Here is an 18,606-nt window from a genome sequence, read left to right on the forward strand (position 1 = left end):
CTGCGCCTCCCGAGGGCCTCCCGGGCGGGGCCGGGCCAGGGAGTGCCCGCCGCGCCCGGCCCCTGGCCCTCCCGCCCGCCGCGCCTGTGTGCACTTTCGCGGAGCCACTAATCCCCCGAGAGAGCCGATTTGTAGTGAGGAGTATCTGAAGGGGGCGAGGCCGGCCCATGTGGGGTTGTGTCATTGGTTTGCAAAGAGAGACCCCGCCTTTGCCCCCCCCCCAAAAAAAGGAGCGAGGAGTGAGCGAGCGGCGACCCTCACCTCGCCTCCCGCCTTGCTCCTGCGCAGCCGGCGGGCACCGGGAGCTGCGGCCAGCGCCGCTTCTTTCCTTTCCTTTTCTCTCCGTTTTCCTCCTCCTTCTCCGGAGGAGAAAACAAATAAAGAAGAGCAAATAGCCGGGAGGCGCTCGGCATCCAGGACGTTCCCTCCCCCGATCCAAGTTGGAATTAGCATCCTCTCGGGGGTGAGCGCGGCGCGGGGCGGGCGCGGGCCGGGGACCCCCAGCGCAGCCCCCTCTCGGCGGGCGGGAGGGCGCGGGGCCGGGACGCGGGGGGAATTGGGAACCGGGTGGGCGGAGGAAGGGGGTGGGGTGGGTGGGGAAGTAGGAAGAGGCTCGGCGGCGAGGGGAGGAGGTGGAAGGGAAGGGAGGGGTAGGGTGGGGAGGGGAGGGGAGCGGAGGGAGGGTGGGGAGGGCGGGAGGGGGAGGGGCGGGGAGCTGGAGAGATTAAGTTTTTGTGTGTGTGTCCCTGTGTGCGTGTGTCATTTTAAGGTGGCTCGGGAGCGGCCCGGAGGAGCCGGCGGCGGCCCGAGGAGCGAGGGACCGAACCGGGAGCCATGCCGCGCTGAGGGGGGGCCGCACAGCCGCCGCCACCGCCACCGCCGCCGGGTGGGGTGGGAGGGGCGGGAGCCGCCGCCGCCGCCGTCTCCAGGGTGGGCGCCTTTCGCCGTGGACGCCGACCGTCCGGGACGAGGTAAGGGGGGCCCCGGGGGAGGGCTGGGGCCGCCGCCGCCCCCGCCTCACCTGCGGCCGCGGGCTGGGGGCGCCGCGCCCGCGCCTCACTGCGCCACTCAGGGAGGAGGAGGAGGAGGAAGAGAGCGAAGGACACGGAGCCGGCATCCGAGGACATCTTTGGTCCGTGCCCCCGGCCCCGTGTCCCCCCTCGGCGCCCGGGGGTGGACGCTGGCTCGGGGGTCCCCGCCCGCCCCCGCCACCGATTGCGCCCGCTGGCCGCCGTTTGCGCCAGGATTTTTGTTGTTGTGATGAGAGTTGATGAATGCGAAGTAGGCGGTCACCTTCCTTCCCATCAGGGTTGGAAAAAAAAAAAAAAAAAGAAACCCCGAGCACGGCGGCGTCCGGAGGGCAGCGGCGGCGGCGGCGGCGTCTCGGCGACGGTTCCCTGGGCGCCCCCGGCTCCTGCTCCCTGAGCCCGGTGGGTTCGCGCTCGGGGGCCGCCGGCGACCCAGGCCGAGCGCGCGACGAGCCGCGGGGACAATACGGCCGGATCTCCGGGGAACAGGAGTCCGAGCGCGCCGGGGTGCGGCGGGCCTTGCGCCTACGAGGCGGGGGTGGGGGGGGCGCGGAGAAGAGGGGTTCTGTGGAGAAGTCGGGGCGTGAGCGGCTTGCGGTCCCCAGGGGCGCTGCCCCTGCCGGCGGGGGATCCCGCGCGGCGCCCCAGGAGCGCAAGTGAAAGACGGGAAAGCAGGCGAAGTGGAACCCTTTTGTTTTGCCGGCCCCGCATTGTTGGCTCCTCCGGGCAGCCGGGCCACATCTGCTGCCGCTGCCGCCGCCGCCGCGCGGGGCTCGGCCCGCCAAAGTCGCGGCGGGGCGGGGGGCCTGGGCGGGCCGGGCGGCGGGCGCGGGCGGGGGCCGGGCGGGCCGGGCATTTCCTCTGCCCGGCCGCGCTCCCGCGGGCACCACTTCCTCCTCGCCCGCCGCCGCCGGGAGCCCGGCCCGCCCGCCTCCCCCACCTTCCCCGCCCGGGCCGCACTTTTCGGGTGGGGCGAATCAAAAAGAAAAAGTTTAGCAGGAGGGGCTGGCTAGGGCGCGCCCCGGGCAGCAGGGACCCGGTGCGGCGCAGGGACAGCCGGGCCGCCGCGGTCCCTCCTCCTCCCAGGTCTCCGCGGCGCCGGACGGCCCCGCGCGGCCGAGGGGAAGCGCCTTTCTTTCTCTCCCTTGCGCTGCCCCCAGCGCCCCGGGCGAGTTGGGCAGAGGCGCGCGGGAGCTGGGGCGTGCCTGGGCCTTTCTCCCGCGGGAGGCCCAGCGGCGTGGTGGGTCGCCTGCAGCCCACGCCGCGCCCTGGGGCTCGGAGGCCGCGGGCCCAAGAGCTCAGCTCGGTCACCGCGGGCCGCGCCGAGACACACACGCGCGCACACACTCCCTCCCGTGGCTCGCTTTCTGCCGGCGACGACGGTCGCGGACACGGAGTGAGCGTGTGCGCGCGAGTGTTTGTGGTTGTCCCCCCTCCCCCCGCCCGGTACTTTTTCCGGAGGCGGCCCAAGCGGCAGTTGGCTGCAGAGGACCCCACGTTTAGGATTTTACAGGGAAGAGGAGGAATTTTTCGTAGAAATCCCCGCTCTGCGTGCTCGTGGTGGAGGCTGCTGGCAATGGCCTACGTCGTCACACCGGGCTTCCTTGCCCTGTCCGGGGTAAACAATCCTGTGTATTTATCCCCTTTTTTCTTTAAAAATTGGAGATCGGGTTAAGTTCTTAGAGAGTCTGATGCGAGTGGCTGGAAGGATAGACAAGAGAATTCTATTCTATAAATATGCATTGGGAATTTAAAATGCTAAACGCCTTATTTGCAATTCTGTTGGATATTCTAGAGACTGGTATATTTTTATCTGACATGGATAATTTTGAGGGGACGTTATATTTTGGGGAAGTTTACAAAGTGATTCTTTCTGCCTTTCTAACTTGGGCGAAATATATCGACTCATACCACCCTTTCAAAAAAGATAGCTTTCTCTACTAGGTGTTTGCGTTCGAAGACAGTTTAAAAATTACCTCGTGTTCAGTACCTAAGATTGCTGTTTTGCCTCGAGGGTTTTCCAAGTAGAAGTGAGTAGTTTTCATGTACTTTGAGAATTCTGAGGTTTTTAACCCCCCCTTTTTAAAAATATAAACCTTTTCTATTTTGAAGTAATGAAACTTGAAAGGATCTTGTTTTTATAATCACTTGATTTCAAAGGATACTTCTTACAGCAATTATAAAGTAATAGTCAAAATGCTAATTAAACATTTTCAGTCATAGCTGCTTTAATATTGAAACAGAATTTTTTTCTTTAGCAGAGACTGTATCATAGAGTTGAAACACTAAATATTCTTTTGTCTGGCATCAGATCTCTGAACTGCTCTGACATTCTCCTGAAAAACCCCTAGTGCCCTTTTTATTGCCCCCAAAAGAAAAGTTAATGAGATGGTAGATTTCAAGCAAAAAAGCAGGCCCTCTTTCTTGCAAAATATGCTTACAGTTGCCATTGAAGTTGGATGTTAGCCGTGAATGCACTTGCCTTTAATGAAACCAGTTTAATCGTTCACACTTGATCAAGTATAACATGAGCAAACAAAGGAAATAAGCCAGCATATTTCTGTAGAGTGTAAGTGTTGATGTTGGGTCACCCCCTCCCCCCACCCTGCCCCCCGGTAAAAGGGAGAGAGGGTTGAAGGCAAAGGGAATTTATGGCGCTGATTGGTTTTTTGTGCCCCCGGGGTAGGGGACCCCAGTTACATCCCTGTGGAAAGCAGTTATTAGAGGGAATTAAAAGATCTTGGGTTTGGAGCTTGTTTTGAACCTGACTAGGTGGTTTGGGTTTAATTCTTTTTCCTGTTTAGAAAGATAAGGTAAAGAGTGCCGACTCCCCCCACTCTTTTTTTCTTTTAACCCCCACCTGACAACCCCCTCTCTAATTGTACCTTAATAAGAGTCTGCAGGTTGAATGCAGAACCCTGTGAGTTATTTACGGTTTCGCCTGGGAGCTTTGAAACTGACCCTTGAATGGGTGTTCTCCTGCGGGGAGGGGCAGGGTGAATTACCTTTTCTTAACTGATTTTAAAAAGCCTCATTGTCCCAAAAAATCATTTCCTTGCATGAGTTGCAATTTATGTGTGGAACTGAATCATCAGTTCCGTGAAGAGAGAGGTATTCGTAAAGTATGTCTCTCTAAAGTTAAGAAAGTAAGAACGTTTGGCTACTTAAAAACAAACACTACTGCCATTGTAAAAACACACCAGTGACATACTTGGTGAGATATTTTGGCCTTTTGAGAGTCGGGGCACACCTGTTCCTGTCCCTGCCAAGTTGTATGTGCTTTCCCTGCCATTGTTAATCCGGTCGTGTACACAAGATGAAACAGTAAAACTTGCTATCTGTATAATTATTAACTAGTTTGTCAGTTACCCTTTCAGAGAATAATCAATAACTTCAGTCTTAACTTTTAAAACTCCAGAAATTTTACTTTTTAAGTCTGGAAAGTGTTTCAAAGAGATTAAAAGAAACAAACAAACAGCAACAACAAACAACAAAACCAGAAAATCGACCTGCAGCTCTTTAGTTTCTGAGTAGCTAGCTACAAGGTAAAGAAATGATGAATGTATATAGTATGTACTGAACAAGCAGTGCACTGGATTTTAAAATGATATTTTTATTGCTACCATTGCTGTTAAAATACAAACGGCTCACACTATTTGAAATCCTTGAGATTCACGGATTGAAAAAAAAAAAACCAAAAAGGACACCTCTGAGGGAGCAGCCCTGCTGAGATCTAGCACCAGAATGCCATTTGCCAACAGTTCACTAACATCATGAATCATTTTTGAAAGCAAAGTTATACCCTTTGCACTTAACGCTTTCCCTAAATGGAAAAAATTTAAAGAGTTTACAGCAATGGTAGAATGGTGGCCCCAGTTGTCATTTTTTACCACTATCATTTCCATAGAGAGGGGCTGTCATCATAATGTATGTGTGTGCAGCCTGGGTCCCTCTGTTTATCAGGGAAAAGCAGCAGCCCTAGTGTCCTGTGGCCCTGAATCAGGCCACAAATATATATTCATACAGGACATGGTTGGGAAGGGAAATTTATCAGTTGGGCAGGGCACAGCTCAGGTAATATTTCCACTTCGGGATGGTAGGCCCTGTTTTGTAGTAACTAAAAAATGAGAGGGCAGTGTGTCTGCCCCTGGAAAAAGAAGTATTTGTACTTAATGGAATTGACCCATGTGGTGAAATCTCGGGGTGTCTTTTCCCCAGTAATCTTTCTATGAATTGCTAGGGGAGGAATGCTTGTGTGAACTTGCCCTGCTGAAAACTTTTAGTGGGCACATGAAATGCTGGAATGGATACACTTTTAGAGACTGCGGCCTGGCAGATATCAGTTTTCTCCCTTACAGCTGGTAAGCATGTCTTAATTTACGCTGCTGCAAGTTAAAGTTACAGCACTCCTGAAAGAAGGGAAAATGCAAGCCTTCTCCTCCCCACCTCATCTTTTGAAGTTAATTTTCATTCAAGTCTGTGTTTGATGGAATATGTATCAAAGACTTATGAAAGTGTTTTTTTATCCTATCTCGGGGTTTGGAAAATTATATTTAATAATTGCTAAAAACTTCAGAGCCATTTTAAAGGTGTTCAGTGGCTCTTTTGATCATGATTTAATGGAGAGTATCCAAAAGCCATCAATGTGACTCTAATGATATTCACAAATTAATGTTTGGGCATAATCTGGAGTTTGCTTTTAGCTATCATTATTAATGTTTAAAGCCTAAATTATGGCTGCACTTGGGCATTCAGAACTTCGCCTGTGAAAAGAAGGGCTTTGCACATTGTGTAAAAAAAAAAAAGTGGGGGGGGATTCACAAATGAATACAGAATGTACAATAGGGAGAGAGCCAGGCCATTGTTTGTGTGGAATGTTGACCATGGGAGCCAAGGGCCAGTTTTGCCTTCATTCTTCTAACTGCTGGAGAACACAGAAACTTCAGGAGCTGAGGACGGGATGGGAACCAGGGGCACATTCATCTGTCTTTACTGGGCATGGAGATTTGGCCTGCCCCCTTTCCAGAGTTTTTCTTAGAAGGTGGTCTTTTCTGGACTGCTAAGGAACGTCGTGTGCTTTCTCTTCTCAGTAATCTGCTTTTTTGAGGAATGATTTTAACAGCAGATAGTAAGAGTTCCTCAAGGAAAGTAAACAGACCTTTTCTACCCCCTCAAAATGTGATTTTAGGAAATGATATTCAACTTCAGAAAGGAGGCATCTTAAGTCACAGGAAGAAGTTGTGTTTATTTTTACTTCTCTCCTGACTTTAAAGTAGTTTTTAATCTGTTGGTAGCATTAGGGAGAATGCAGCTAAAATAAGTTTTTGCTGGATGTTTATGTTTTGCGTAGCTGCTGCCATTTCGGAAAAAGCTCCTCCCCCATTCACAAAGCCCTTCTCCTTCCACGTGGGAGCTGAGGTCCCAAAGTGGAACCAACTCTGTAGCTTAAGAGAGGTGCATTCCTGGCCCCTCATTTTCTAACCGTCACCTTAAGTGGAATATGTAGATAATATGTAGATCATTAACCATTGTTGGTATCTGAAGCCTGTTCAGTGTTTTAGCAACTACACTTGGTGAGAACCAGTTGTAGTTTGCATGTGTATATGCCTAGTCCCTCCCTCAGTGAATGTTTTAGAAAGTGATCTGCTTTAGCTGTTTACCTAACTAAATTTAACAGATGGTTGCCTAGAGTTGGCTTAATATTCACGAAAATTGTGATGAAATGGTTGGGATCTTATGAATGGGACAGGTGATGATTTTGGTTCTATAGAGAATTGTGACTTTTGTCCTAGGTAATAATAGAGGCTTCGTTTCTCCCAAAGATCGGTTGGTGTTTAAAGGATGGGAGCCCTGAATAGCTGCTGTTGTCTGCCCCTGATCCTGGTGGTGGCCAGCCTTGCCTTTGGTTTTGTTGCCTTCCGTGAGTCCAGAAAAGCCCTGGAGGCGGGGATGAGGGGGAGACGGAGGGCTGGGCTTTTCATCCATGGGGTTCTAAAAATCCTTCTCATTTATAAAATACAAAAGTACTTACCTTCCATTGTACTGCTGATTTGTGCTTCCTCCAAAGCTCTCCTCTGATCAGCAGAAATGTGCTTCTTGCATTAAAACAAATTCTTAATTATGACTAAAAGAAACTGTCAGCTGCCTTAAAGATTGTCTGGAAATAGTGGCAATATTTCTGTGTCTCATTCCAGCCCACTTGTCATGGCAGAAGCCTGGAAGGGCCATGTTAAAGGATGTGTCACAGAGACAGTGTGTGTAGGTCTTCCTGCAGCACAAGCGAGCTCAGGGCTTGTAAAGTCCAGTTTATCGTGGCTGTGCTCCAGCCATGCCTGAAATCTGGCCTCCAGCAATCTGTCCAGGCCCAGGACAAACAAAAACTTCATTATGGAGTCATGGAATCTGAGGAAGTTTCTCTGGAAGGAACCGAAGACCTAGACCATGGAGGGAGATCAACTCCTCTGGCCTAATGGGGCTTTTCTTTTTCCAAGATGGAATTAAAAAATCTTATCTATAAAATGAGGCTAGCAAAGAATCATTTTATGGTGTAAGTGGCCAGAATCTAACCTGGAAGTGGTAGTATCGTACCTGCCCCAGGTGTGTGTGTGGCAGGGGAAGGGTGGAGGGGGAAATGAGAGGGGAAGAGTTTGGAGGGGAAAACAGAGCATTCGAGGTTTCTCTGCTGGAGGGGGTGAAAGGCCAGGAGTTTGTGCACCTTTCCTTTTAAATGAACTCTAGCTGTGAGTTTATTATTTTGCTGATGGATGGTCTTTAGTGCAGTCTAGAAGTGCAAACAAAGTCGGCTTATCCGCTGCTTGTTCAGGTCCAGGGAGGCCAAGGGAACGGGTGGGGGCAGTTCTTGTAAATCCATCTGGATCCTGGACACCCCACTTGGTGTTGCTGCAGCCAGCTCCCAGGCCCGCCCACCTGGAGTACAGCCAGCGCCAGCAGCGGGCAGGGCCCGAGAGAGCTCTGAAAGCCATGTCCCAGGAACGGTTGAGGGAACTGAGAATGTTCAGCCTGGAGTGGAGACACCCCTGGGAAGCCCAACATTGTCCTCTGTGCGGTCATGTGGCCTTACTCTGCTCGGAACAGGGAGGCCTTGCTGTTGGAGCTGCTGGGCCAGATGGGCTGCGTGGGCTCCTGGCACAGGCAGAACTTGGCTGACCATTGGCTCCCACTGCCAGCCAAGGCTCTGCAAACACGCGAGACCCTGATGGAGACTCAGGCTTTGGGAGCACCTCCTAATGAGCTGGGGAGGATACTGTGTTTTCTTCCCAGTGGGGGTGACCAATAATCTTAAAGTTTTTTCCCTTTCTCCAGACGTTCAGCTGTGGTCCGCACTCTGGATTGCTCTGTCTGCCCTGCGGACTGGATAGAGCTAGAGGCTCAGCGTAGATGCCCAGCTGACCTGACATTTCCTATCCATATTCCCTAGTGTTTCAGGAGCATGCAGAGACAGACCTGATTTCTTTATCTCAGGGCTTTCAGATTACGGAATAGAAGTCACACTAGGAGGGCAATCAATAGAATGTATTTTGCTGTACAGATACCAATATATACATATAAGTACCTACAAGTAAAATCTGGGAATGTTTTTGATCTTAAAAACATTTCACAGTCATTAATCTTCACGACGCTCATGCGGGCTGGGTAAATAGAGCAATTCCTATTTTATGCCAGGAAGAAATATTGAATTGCCTCCCCCAAGTCATAAAGAGGCTGTTTTTCCTCCTTGTTCCTGTGACTCGCGGTTGTGGGGGGCCTGGGGCGCCTGGAACCCCTGCGATCCGCTCAGACTGACTCCAGGACGACTTCCGGTGTCCTGCGCGACCTTCTGTTGCGGGGAGGGCCAGCCCGCCACACCTGTCCGCGCTCTACCTGGAGGGGGCGGGGTCTCCTGCATTTCCCGGACCGTGGGGGGTGCCCCACCCTGCTGCGAGGACGGGCCTCCTGGTGTCCCGGCTTCCGGGGTCCCGGGGTTTCTGGCTCCCGAGCCCCAGGTGAAGCCTCCTCCATGCCTGGGGTTCGCCCCTCTCCTCCCGGCGGGTGGACCTGGGAGGCCCCGCCCCCTCGGGCCCGAACACCTGGCGGCGCGGCCCCGCCCCAGCTGTGCCCTCTTCCCCGCCGCAGGGCACCTGGCGGCCCCGCCCCGGCTCCTCCGCGGGCCGGGTACCTGACACCCCCGGGCCCCCCCACCTCGCGCCTCGCCTTTTCACTTGTAAATGGAGCCGCTTCCTGCCGCGGGGAAGTTGTTGAGAGGTGTGAGAATGGGCCCTGCCCCCCCCCCCCCCGTGCCCACTTCCTCCTCCCTCCTGCTGGTCTTTGTGCTGGGCGGGCCCGCTGGGACCCGGTGCGGCGGGGGTCCAGCTAGACGCCGCCTCAAGCCAGCAGGGTCGCCGGCCCCTCTCCGGTCCGCGAGGCCCCGGCAAGGGAGGAGCCTCAAAACTACGCGGGACACCAGGTTGGGCCCCCAGTCCGCACTGGAGGCTCAGAGCAGGGGCAGGGACCTGGTTGCACCAGGCCAGAGCCACCTCTACCCCGCAGCGGTCGCGGACTCCGGGCGCTCCAGACCTGGGGTCGTGGTGAGGTTCGTTGATTGACTGCGTGATGGTGGCTGAGTTGCAAGCAAACGGTAAACAGCGGCATCATTTCCACCTGACCGGCTTGGGATCTCGTCTCCTGGGCAGTGTTTGGGGGTGGCCACGGTTCTTGGATAACCTTCGAATCTGGGTGTTTTCCTTGTAGTACAAATAGCGCAGTGGCAGTTGCTGTGGGAAACAGCGAGGGCCACTGAGACCTTCAGCAGAACTTCACGTCGAGGATGAGTGACATTTGCGCGCCTCTGCTGCGTTCTCTGCTGTTCACCCCGGCGGCTCCCAACACCTGAAGCCTGGCGAGGCCTGTGCCTAGAGGTTGTCCGAGCGCAGAGTGGTAGGACGGTGCGATCTGGCCCGTTACGTCTTGCACTCGTCTTCTCCATGGAGGAATTTCTGTGTTCGCCTCTGTTTTGCAGACTTAATTTGGTGCTCCGGAAATTTATGCAGCCATTCAAGTGCGCTCTACCTGTGGTTCAAGTAGCTAGAGAGCAACCGTTTCTTGAGCACTTACTTAGTGTCTGGCACTAGCTCGCTGGGCCATTGTGTGTTGTTGCGTTTCATTTTCACGAGGTGGGGTGATGTCTGAGGAGGCATCTGGGGGACTTGCCTGAGTGGATTGGGCATGACACCGTGGTGGGAGGAGGAACTCCTTCCTGCGTGGGGTGAGCCTCTTTCCTTGCCCACCCTGAAATTTAAAGTTCAGGGGAGGTGAAAGACTTTCCCGGAGCCGACCTGCTTTCCCCAGGAATCAGATGAGCTCAGATACAGGTATCTCTCTCAGGCCCAGAGTTGCTTTCCAGGACACAGAGCTATGAGAGGTCAGCTCTCATGTTTGATGAGTGATCATTTTGTTAGGAAGTCATAATCCAATGCCACGGAGGGGTTTCTAGATCACTTCCTGCTCTAGGACGTTTTACATTCACTGCACTTTTGGAGTGAATATTCGGAGCAGCATGGCTCCTGTTTGGAAGCCTGAGGCAGGCCCCGTTGAGTACATGGGTCAGACTCTCTGGATCACAGACTCACTATGTCCAGGAAAAGGCCAGACACCTACCTTGAGATCGGCTCTCCAGCCCTGGCCAAGCACAGCGCTGCCCTCGCAGAGGCACAGGTGATAGTTAGTCACTGTTTTACCAACGAAGAGTCAGGGCCAGGGAGCTTAGGTGACTAAGTCTAGCTAGTTACTACCAACTTCGCCTGGCTCTGGCTTCTCTGTGGCTGACCGAGGTTCTTGTGGCCTTTGACTGGGACGCTGGAATAGCTGGGGATGGCTTTGCCACACTAACCAAGACTAGACTCCTTCTTTCCTCTCAAGCTCAGTTTCTCCCTTGCCGTCATCTGTGTGTCTCTGATGCAACACCACCCCACACTCCAAGAGCGCATGGGCACACTCCTGGGGTTATGTGTGTAGCTTTCACAGTGCTTAGGGTTTCATGCGGTAAAATTGGATTTAGTGGCCAGGTATCATTTTATCAATAGGTAAGACCGTGTTTGTGGTCTGGGATAGCGTGATCTCAGCTGCCCTCCACCGCCCACCTCCCTTGAGGGAGGGCTTGGGTCCATGGGATGCACCCCTCCCCGACTCTGGTTGCCTCTTGCTTTCAACTGGAGCCATGTGCACACCTGAAATAGGATCTGGTTTGTGGGTTCCACGTTGGGGAGTTGGGGGTCAAGAGACAGGGAAGATGCTTAGGATTTCTCCTAACTGGGATAGTCTGTTTGTACCACTCCTGCGAAAACCAGGGAGAAACTAGGTTTTGCCCGGTGAACTTCCTTTGGGTTGCTCCCCTGCATTCGTGTGGTGTGGGCCTTAGAGAAGAATTTGAATTAATACTCTTGAACAAAGGGAACAGCCTTCTTTTCAAAGAGGCTATCGGAGAACTGACAGGGAATGGCACAGAGTTGGGTGTGTCTTCAAATCCAGAGACCAGCCCCGCTTGGGTGATTAACTCACCGGAAGAGTATCCGGAGCTGGGTGAGTACCCGGAGCAGGTGATGCGGGAGCTCCCAGGCTGACCTTGGCTTTCCATAGAGGGTAAGGTCCCCACAAGGTGGAGGTTTTCCTGAAAAACAGGCTTTTCTTTATAAGATTACCTTCCTGTTCTACAACCCATCTCTTCTTTTCGTGCACACGTGTGTGCTTGTGAGCACATGTGTATTCTGGAAATCCTTGGTCTCCGCTGGGGCTCTGGTGGGGCCGGGGGTGGTGGGGATGTGGGGTGCCGCCCGCCTCCATCTCGGCCTTTGGATTCTGCTCTGTCTTGTGGATGACTCAAGGAAGTGCTGGGAGGAGTCTCTTGACAAATCAGTCATGTGAGTCCCGGTGTCCTGGCTCAGCTCCAGCTTGGGTATGTTTAGAGTCAGCCTATTTTAAGTCCCCCCTGCAGTTTTTAAACAGGTCTCCATTCCGCTTCACTCCACCTGGAAGAGGGTGGTGGGGCCAGGATCGTCCCTGGGCCAGCCCTCTCCTCTCCGTGGTGCCTCGCTGGGACACTGAGAAGGGGGAAGCTGCTTTCTCAGAGGCTGTTGCTTGGAGAGTGGCATCTGAGCATGAGAATGACTGTGGCGTGCAGGTTCCCATGAATGGTCATTTCCTCCGAGCCAGGCCTAGTGAGTGGTCTTCCAGAGCCCATGTCGTGTCTGTGGTGTGTCTCCTGTCCTCTTCCAGGTTTCAGGGATCCTTTGCGCTGGGCAGAAGATCCGCTGAGCTGGCATCCGGGTTCCTCCAGCAGAACACGGCGCAGTGGTGGACCTGCCGCAGCTCTGAGGCCAGCGAGCCGGTTTTCCCCAGCACCCTGTTTCCCAGCCCTGGCCATCTGCAGAGTGTCCATTGTCCTCGCTCCTCCACGGCGCATGCTTTTCACTCAGGGTTGAGGATTCTTTTTCCTCCACTTGCACACATCCTTCTCATTTCTCAACTAAGCCTAGGATTAAGAATGAGGCTTCAACTGACAAAAGCCAGGAGATTTCACAATTCAAGTTGGAATTGTGTCTGCAGTGATGTCTTCCTCAGCATTTAAGGAAGGCCTTGAATAGTGGGTAATTTTTTTCTATCCTACATTGGCCACATGGCTCCAAATAGTGGGCAAAGGAAGACGCTCCTGTGGTAAATTCGTGAGTGTCTTAGTTGAGGCTCTCATGTCCACAGAGGATGAAGGCAGGGGGGTTACGACTCAACCCAGTTGTGCTTTTGGGTCCCTGGTTGTGTCCCAGCCAGGCCCGAGAGCTTAGAAGCAAATCCTGTATGTTACTTGGCCCCTCAGAGTAGTCCTTTAAAATATTTCTCAGCAAGGAAGCTTAAAAAAGGAGTTTTCTTTCCTAATTCTCTTTTGTCTTCTACAGCAGCGGTCAGGGTGGGCGGGGGAGCCTGGGTTCGCTGTGGTTAGTGGGAAGGGGACTGCAGTAGCACATAGACCACCTTTTTGGTCACTCTGGTAGCTGGGAGTTTTGCAGCCTGGTGGTGACTTGGCATGTCAGGGTCCTGGCTCAGATCCAAGTTTTGCTCTAGGGGCCCTGGCAGTGCACTTTGAAAGCACTGAGCTAACTGCTGTGCTCACTTTGGTGGCTGGTGACGAGAGAGGCCCCACTGGAAGGTCATGAATGTCTTTCTTCCTTTCAAACACTGAGGCTGGGCCCAAGGAGAGATGGTCTTGCCCTCCTAGAGCTTAGTAGAGGCAATGAGATACAAGGGGGACAGAGTGTTCAAGGAAGTGTGGCAAAGAAGGGATGGAAAGAAGTGCTTGACTTCTCTCCACACTGGGAAACCTTTGCAAAGGGCTTAGTTTCTGAATCTGTAAAATGAGGGTAAGGAGAGGGTGTGTTGTAAGGATTCAGTGAAGTAATGTTTATAAAGCCCTTAGAACTGGCCTGACATACCGTATGTGTTTGTTAGAATTTTTTTTTTTTTTTGAGATGGGGTTTCACCGTGTCGCCCAGGCTTGGAGCGCAGTGGCGCAATCATGGCTCACTGTGGCCTCGACCTCCCGGGTTCAAGCAGTTTTCCCTTGTCAGCCTCCCAAGTAGGTGGGACTACAGGTACATGGCACCACACCTGGCTAGTTTCTGTATTTTTTGTAGAGATGGGGTTTACCATGTTGCCTGGACTGGTCATGAACTCCTGAGCTCAAGCAATCCTCCCTCCTTGGCCTCCCAAAGTGTTGGGATTACAGGTGTGAGCTGCCAAGCCTGTCATGGTGCTATGTTAAAAATACCTGGAAGATGTCCTGCCCTGTGGTAGGGAAGGGGAGTGGCTGGTGGGGCTGGCTTAGTTTGGGAGCAGCCGTCTTCTCATTGATTCCTGGGGCCCAAAGCAATGAACTGAAAACTGTTCACGAGGTTAATTTTAGTCTGTGGGGTGTTACTATGTATTAGGTCACTCCAAGAAATGCCCAGTAAAATATTTACTTTCTATTTAAGACCTACTTTCTCTTCCTGGAGAAGGAAGAAAAAAACTGCCTTGCCTGATGGGCAAGGGTGGGGGCCCAGAGCCTCCTGCCCCAGCCGCCCTGCCCAGGTGAAGCCTGTTGAGAAGGGTGGCTCAGGTTTGAATTCTCACTACTGAGGTCTCAGTACCATTTTTATAGAGTACATAAACCACAGTGAACGTGGGCATGACAGGCCACATTCCAAGGAGCATATTTGTTCAGGAAAAGGAACTGTGTCTGCCCTTCCCTCTGTGCACACGTCGTCATCGCTCCCTTCACCCTTCCAGGTCCCTGAGGAATGGGTGCATTTGCCGGTCAGTGGCCAGGGCTGTCGACTTGCTTGGTGGCATCCTGTTTGGTTTCTTGTGGGTGCTCAGTCAGTAGCAGCTGTGGTAACTGGACCAGATGCAACTGGGTGGCAGATCTGCTGTGAGTGTTTGAGCATGTTCCTGACCCCAGGCCCTGGCAATGGGGTGGTAATTAATCATCTCCTCCTAGGATATTCATTCACGGATACTAACTGAGCACCCACTAGGGTCCAGGCACAGTACGCATGTGCGTACAGCATCACCGAATGTCTTCTGATTGAAATGTTCAAATATTCTTTTCTCCGCCCAGCCAGTGTTAACTGCTCTGTGCTTCCTGTGAGGCTCCAGGTGTGAATAGTAGGTCATGTGCGTGAAATGGCAAGGTGGGGTAAGGAAGGTGCCTGTCCAGCAGACAGTTTGTCACCTTCAGGGTGGGCTGGTCATTTCATGGACCAGCAGTTTCTTTGGATTCAACTCATGCTATTAAAAAATCTCACTTGGGGGCCGGGTGGGGTGGCTCATGCCTATAACCCCAGCACTTTGGGAGGCCGAGGCAGGTGGGTCACCTAAGGTCAGGAGTTTGAGACCAGCCTGGCCAACATGGTGAAAACCCTGTCTCTACTAAAAATACAAAAAATTAGCCATGTGTGGTGGCACGCACCTGTAATCCTAGCTATTTGGGAGTCTGAGGCAGGAGAATTGCTTGAACTCTGGAGACAGAGGTTGCAGTAAGCCAAGATCGTGCCATTGCACTCCAGCCTGGGCGACAGAGCAAGACGCTGTCTCCAAAAAAAAAAAAAAAATCTCACTTAGGGCCGGGCATGGTGGCTCATGCCTATAGTCTTAGCACTTTGAGAGGCCGAGGCGGGCCAGTCACCTGAGGTCAGGAGTTCAAGACCAGCCTGGCCAACATGGCAAAACCCTGTCTCTTCTAATTGGTTCTGGAGAAATTTGTTTTGCAGATTATATTTTAGTCTCTTCTAGAAATATAAAAATTAGCCAGGTATGATGGTAGGCACCTGTAATTCCAGCTACTTGGGAGGCTGAGGCAGGAGAATCACTTGAACCTGGGAGGCGGAGGTTGCAGTGAGCCGAGATTGTCCCATTGCACTCCAACCTGGGCAACAAGACTCTGTCTCAAATTAAAAAAAAAAAATTCTCACTTGGGAAAGCAAAATGGTCCTTGAAAATGCCCTTGGGAAACCACCCATGCTGGAATGCAAGGGCATCTCAGCTGGCCAGGGACCAGGGCTCTGGGGCCAGAATGTCATATTCTTCGTTTGCAAATCCTGGAGAGTGTGCACAATGAATAAGATGTGGGTGCATGTGGGAAGTGCTCCCACGTTAGCTGTTTGTTACCATTATTATTACTGGGGACGGTGGTGCTGGTGGTGGTGGTGGTGGTGATAGTAGTAGGATTCATGGCAATCCCAGTAGTTACGGTGGCGGTGGCGTGAATGTCATTGAGAAAGACAAATCCTCCCGTCAACTCTGCCTCCTTCTTTCTAGCAGGGAGTGGCTGTTTGTGCCCTGTTTTATCAGGAGGGAGCAGATAAGTGCTAGCATCCTTCTCTGGCCCCCTGTCCTGCCCTGCCCTACCCTGCCCCAAGGGACAGCAGATACCTTTAATACTACGAAGCTTGGGTGGGCTTGGTGGTTTTCACGAGTGACTCAGTCAGTCCCCAGAGAGGCCCTGGTACCTGGGGTTGGGGGTGCTCAAGAGGATGGCTTCTGGAGCAGGGGGGTCCCCAAGGCACCCCTGGCCAGGAGTCTCCTGCGGGCCCCACCCTTCATCCCGATGGAGAAGCCCTAACATCTGTATTTTTAGCCACCTCCTCCAGGGGGTGCCTGATGCAGCCAGCCCGAAACCTGCCAACAGCAGCACACAGATTGGCTTTCTTCAAAAACAAACCACTCCCCCCAACACACACCCACACACTCGAGTCTAGTTATTGAACATTTGGCATGAAAAATGGTTGAAAGAAGATTTTATATAACTCAAATAACTCACTAAATTATTTGAAACTTGGAATATGGATTTCTGCTGTACTCATCCTCATTCTCTGAAGAGGGATTCTCCCCTCCAACATTACCAGGCATTCCTAGGAAGGCAGGGGAGATTTCCTGGGTGTCTGTTAAAATTGGAGCCAGTTCCAATTATTCAGATGCACTTGACATTTCACTCTTGACCAGGCAGCAGTGTGTATTGAGATGAGGCTGGGCAGTGTCAGAGCATACCTGCTAGAAAAGAAATTGGCTTTGCAGATTATATTTTAGTAAAATCTGAACTGCTCAGTGAAGCACACTATTACAATCTGTGTACACAAGTCAAAGATGGATGCCACAGTCGATGTTTTTAACATTGGCCCGTGTGAGCGAGAACATAGATCAGCAAAAGGGGCATTTACCTCCCACTGCAGGCAGATATGCTTAACCTTCGGGAGCGCCCCCTCACTTGTGCCTCTAGCCTGTTTCATCATGATGCAAGCTGATTTGGGAGTGATACCGACTGTTTTAGAACTGAGAGTGAACTCGTTTTGTGGCAAATCCTTTTTATCTAGATCAGGGAATTTATTAATTAGTAGGCTTCAGTGAGGCTGATAACCTAGCTTGTTTCTGTTTGCAGAACTACTTTGTTATACATTGGCTTATTTTATTTTTAGTAACAACCCTGTTGTGAGGCAGTGCGATTATTTCCCACTTGAGGAATTGGCAAGCCGCGTAGACTGGGCTCACAGTTAATTAATGATCGAGTGAGATCCGAACTGGTTCTCCTCCACCAATACCAGGCTGTCTAGAGAATGGTTGTGTATTCACGTAACCCTATTCTAGGGATGAGCGGGTGTGTGCAAATTCGAAGGCCAGAAGGGAAGCAGGAGAATCCAGTTTCAAGAGTCTGGAGCCTTTAGCAGGAGTCCCCCGTGTTGAAAGGTGAACTTGAAAGAGTATCCACGGGTGTCCTTAGATGAAGAAGGATTTAAGGGACTCTGTTTGCCCCTTGATACAAGGTTTGTAACTGGGGTCTTGGGCAGAAAGGAATTGCTCTTCTTGGTTTGAGTGACTGCTTTCTGGGGAGCATCTGGGTGCTTTTTGAATTGCATGCAGAGCTATTTATGGTGAGAGAAATTATGTCCTGACTAATTGGCCCAGGGCTAGGTGTTTGGGGCTCTGCATGGAGGCCTCTGTGCAAGGAGCTTGTCTGCTTGATTCTATGGAAAGTGATAGTCTTTGGGGCCCTGGCAGTTTCTTTTGGGGCCGCTTTTGGACTTGAGTTAGCAAAGAAATGACTATGATTTATGGTGTTCATGAAGAATACCTATCCGTTTTCACATAGACATCTTAATAGAGATTAAATACAAAATAAAGTGGAATGCATGAACAGAGATATTCCCATAAGCAATATTGTAGTTTTAGGCAGTGTAATTATGTTTTGTACACTTCCCAATTAAGCAGTTATGCATTACTGGGGAAACTACCTTTTAGAGATTTAGAAAAGCTTTAGAATTTAGTAAATCAAATAAAAATAGGTATACAATATTTTAGACATAGGGTTTAAACATGTTACATGGTGTGATAATGCAGTGCCATTGAGGTGAATTTTTTCTTTTTTTCAAATGGAGGCTCACTCTGTAGCCCAGGCTGGAGCACAGTGGCGAGTTCTCGGCTCACTGCAACCTCCGCCTCCCGGGTTCAAGCAATTCTCCTGTCTCAGCCTCCTGAGTAGGTGGGATTACAGCACTCCCAGCTAATATTTGTATTTTTTAGTAGAGACAGGTTTTCACCATGTTGGTCAGGCTGGTCTTGAACTCCTGACCTCAGGTGATCTGCCTGCCTCAGCCTCCCAAAGTGCTGGGATTACAGGTGTGAGCCACCACGCCTGGCCGGTTGAGGCGAACTTGCTTCTTCTCAACATTGCCTGTGGAATGAAGGTGCACCCCTACTGTGTGCAGGATGTCGTGGGGGGGCTGCCGGGCTGCAGGGAAGGAAGAGCAAGGAGGGTTTATCTGGAGTTCAGCAAAACTGGTGGATTTCCGCGAGCTGGGGTGGGCAGAGGTGGCCACATTAGGTTTGGAGTTAGGCTGAAGCGGGTGTGCTGAGGCTAAATGTGGGAGAGGGAACCCAAGGTAGGAGCCTTTCAAGCTTCCATGTCCTTTCAGCTCCCATGTCCTAGCCACTAAACTACGGGAGGTAAGGAAATGATTTTCCCTGAGTAAACCGTCTGAAGTGGAGCTGCATCTCAGGCAGC

General features: G+C 51.9%; 1 protein-coding gene across 9 annotated transcripts in view; it reads left to right on the forward strand.

Annotated features, from left to right (window-relative positions):
• Positions 1-18,606, forward strand: part of CTBP2 (C-terminal binding protein 2) — a 173,416-nt gene continuing 154,810 nt past the window's right edge. For 4 of the 9 annotated variants that reach the window (XM_055246067.2, XM_055246027.2, XM_055246029.2 and 1 more), the window contains exons 1-2: positions 1-463; positions 770-971. The gene's annotated coding sequence lies outside the window, so the exon portion shown is untranslated. Of the gene's footprint in view, positions 464-769; positions 972-1,130; positions 1,431-1,991; positions 2,647-18,606 lie in introns of those variants that run through there. The other 5 variants (XM_063616940.1, XM_055246036.2, XM_055246048.2 and 2 more) reach the window with 4 other exon arrangements.

Source organism: Symphalangus syndactylus, chromosome 2 (assembly GCF_028878055.3).
Source record: "Symphalangus syndactylus isolate Jambi chromosome 2, NHGRI_mSymSyn1-v2.1_pri, whole genome shotgun sequence".
Lineage (NCBI taxonomy): Eukaryota > Metazoa > Chordata > Mammalia > Primates > Hylobatidae > Symphalangus > Symphalangus syndactylus.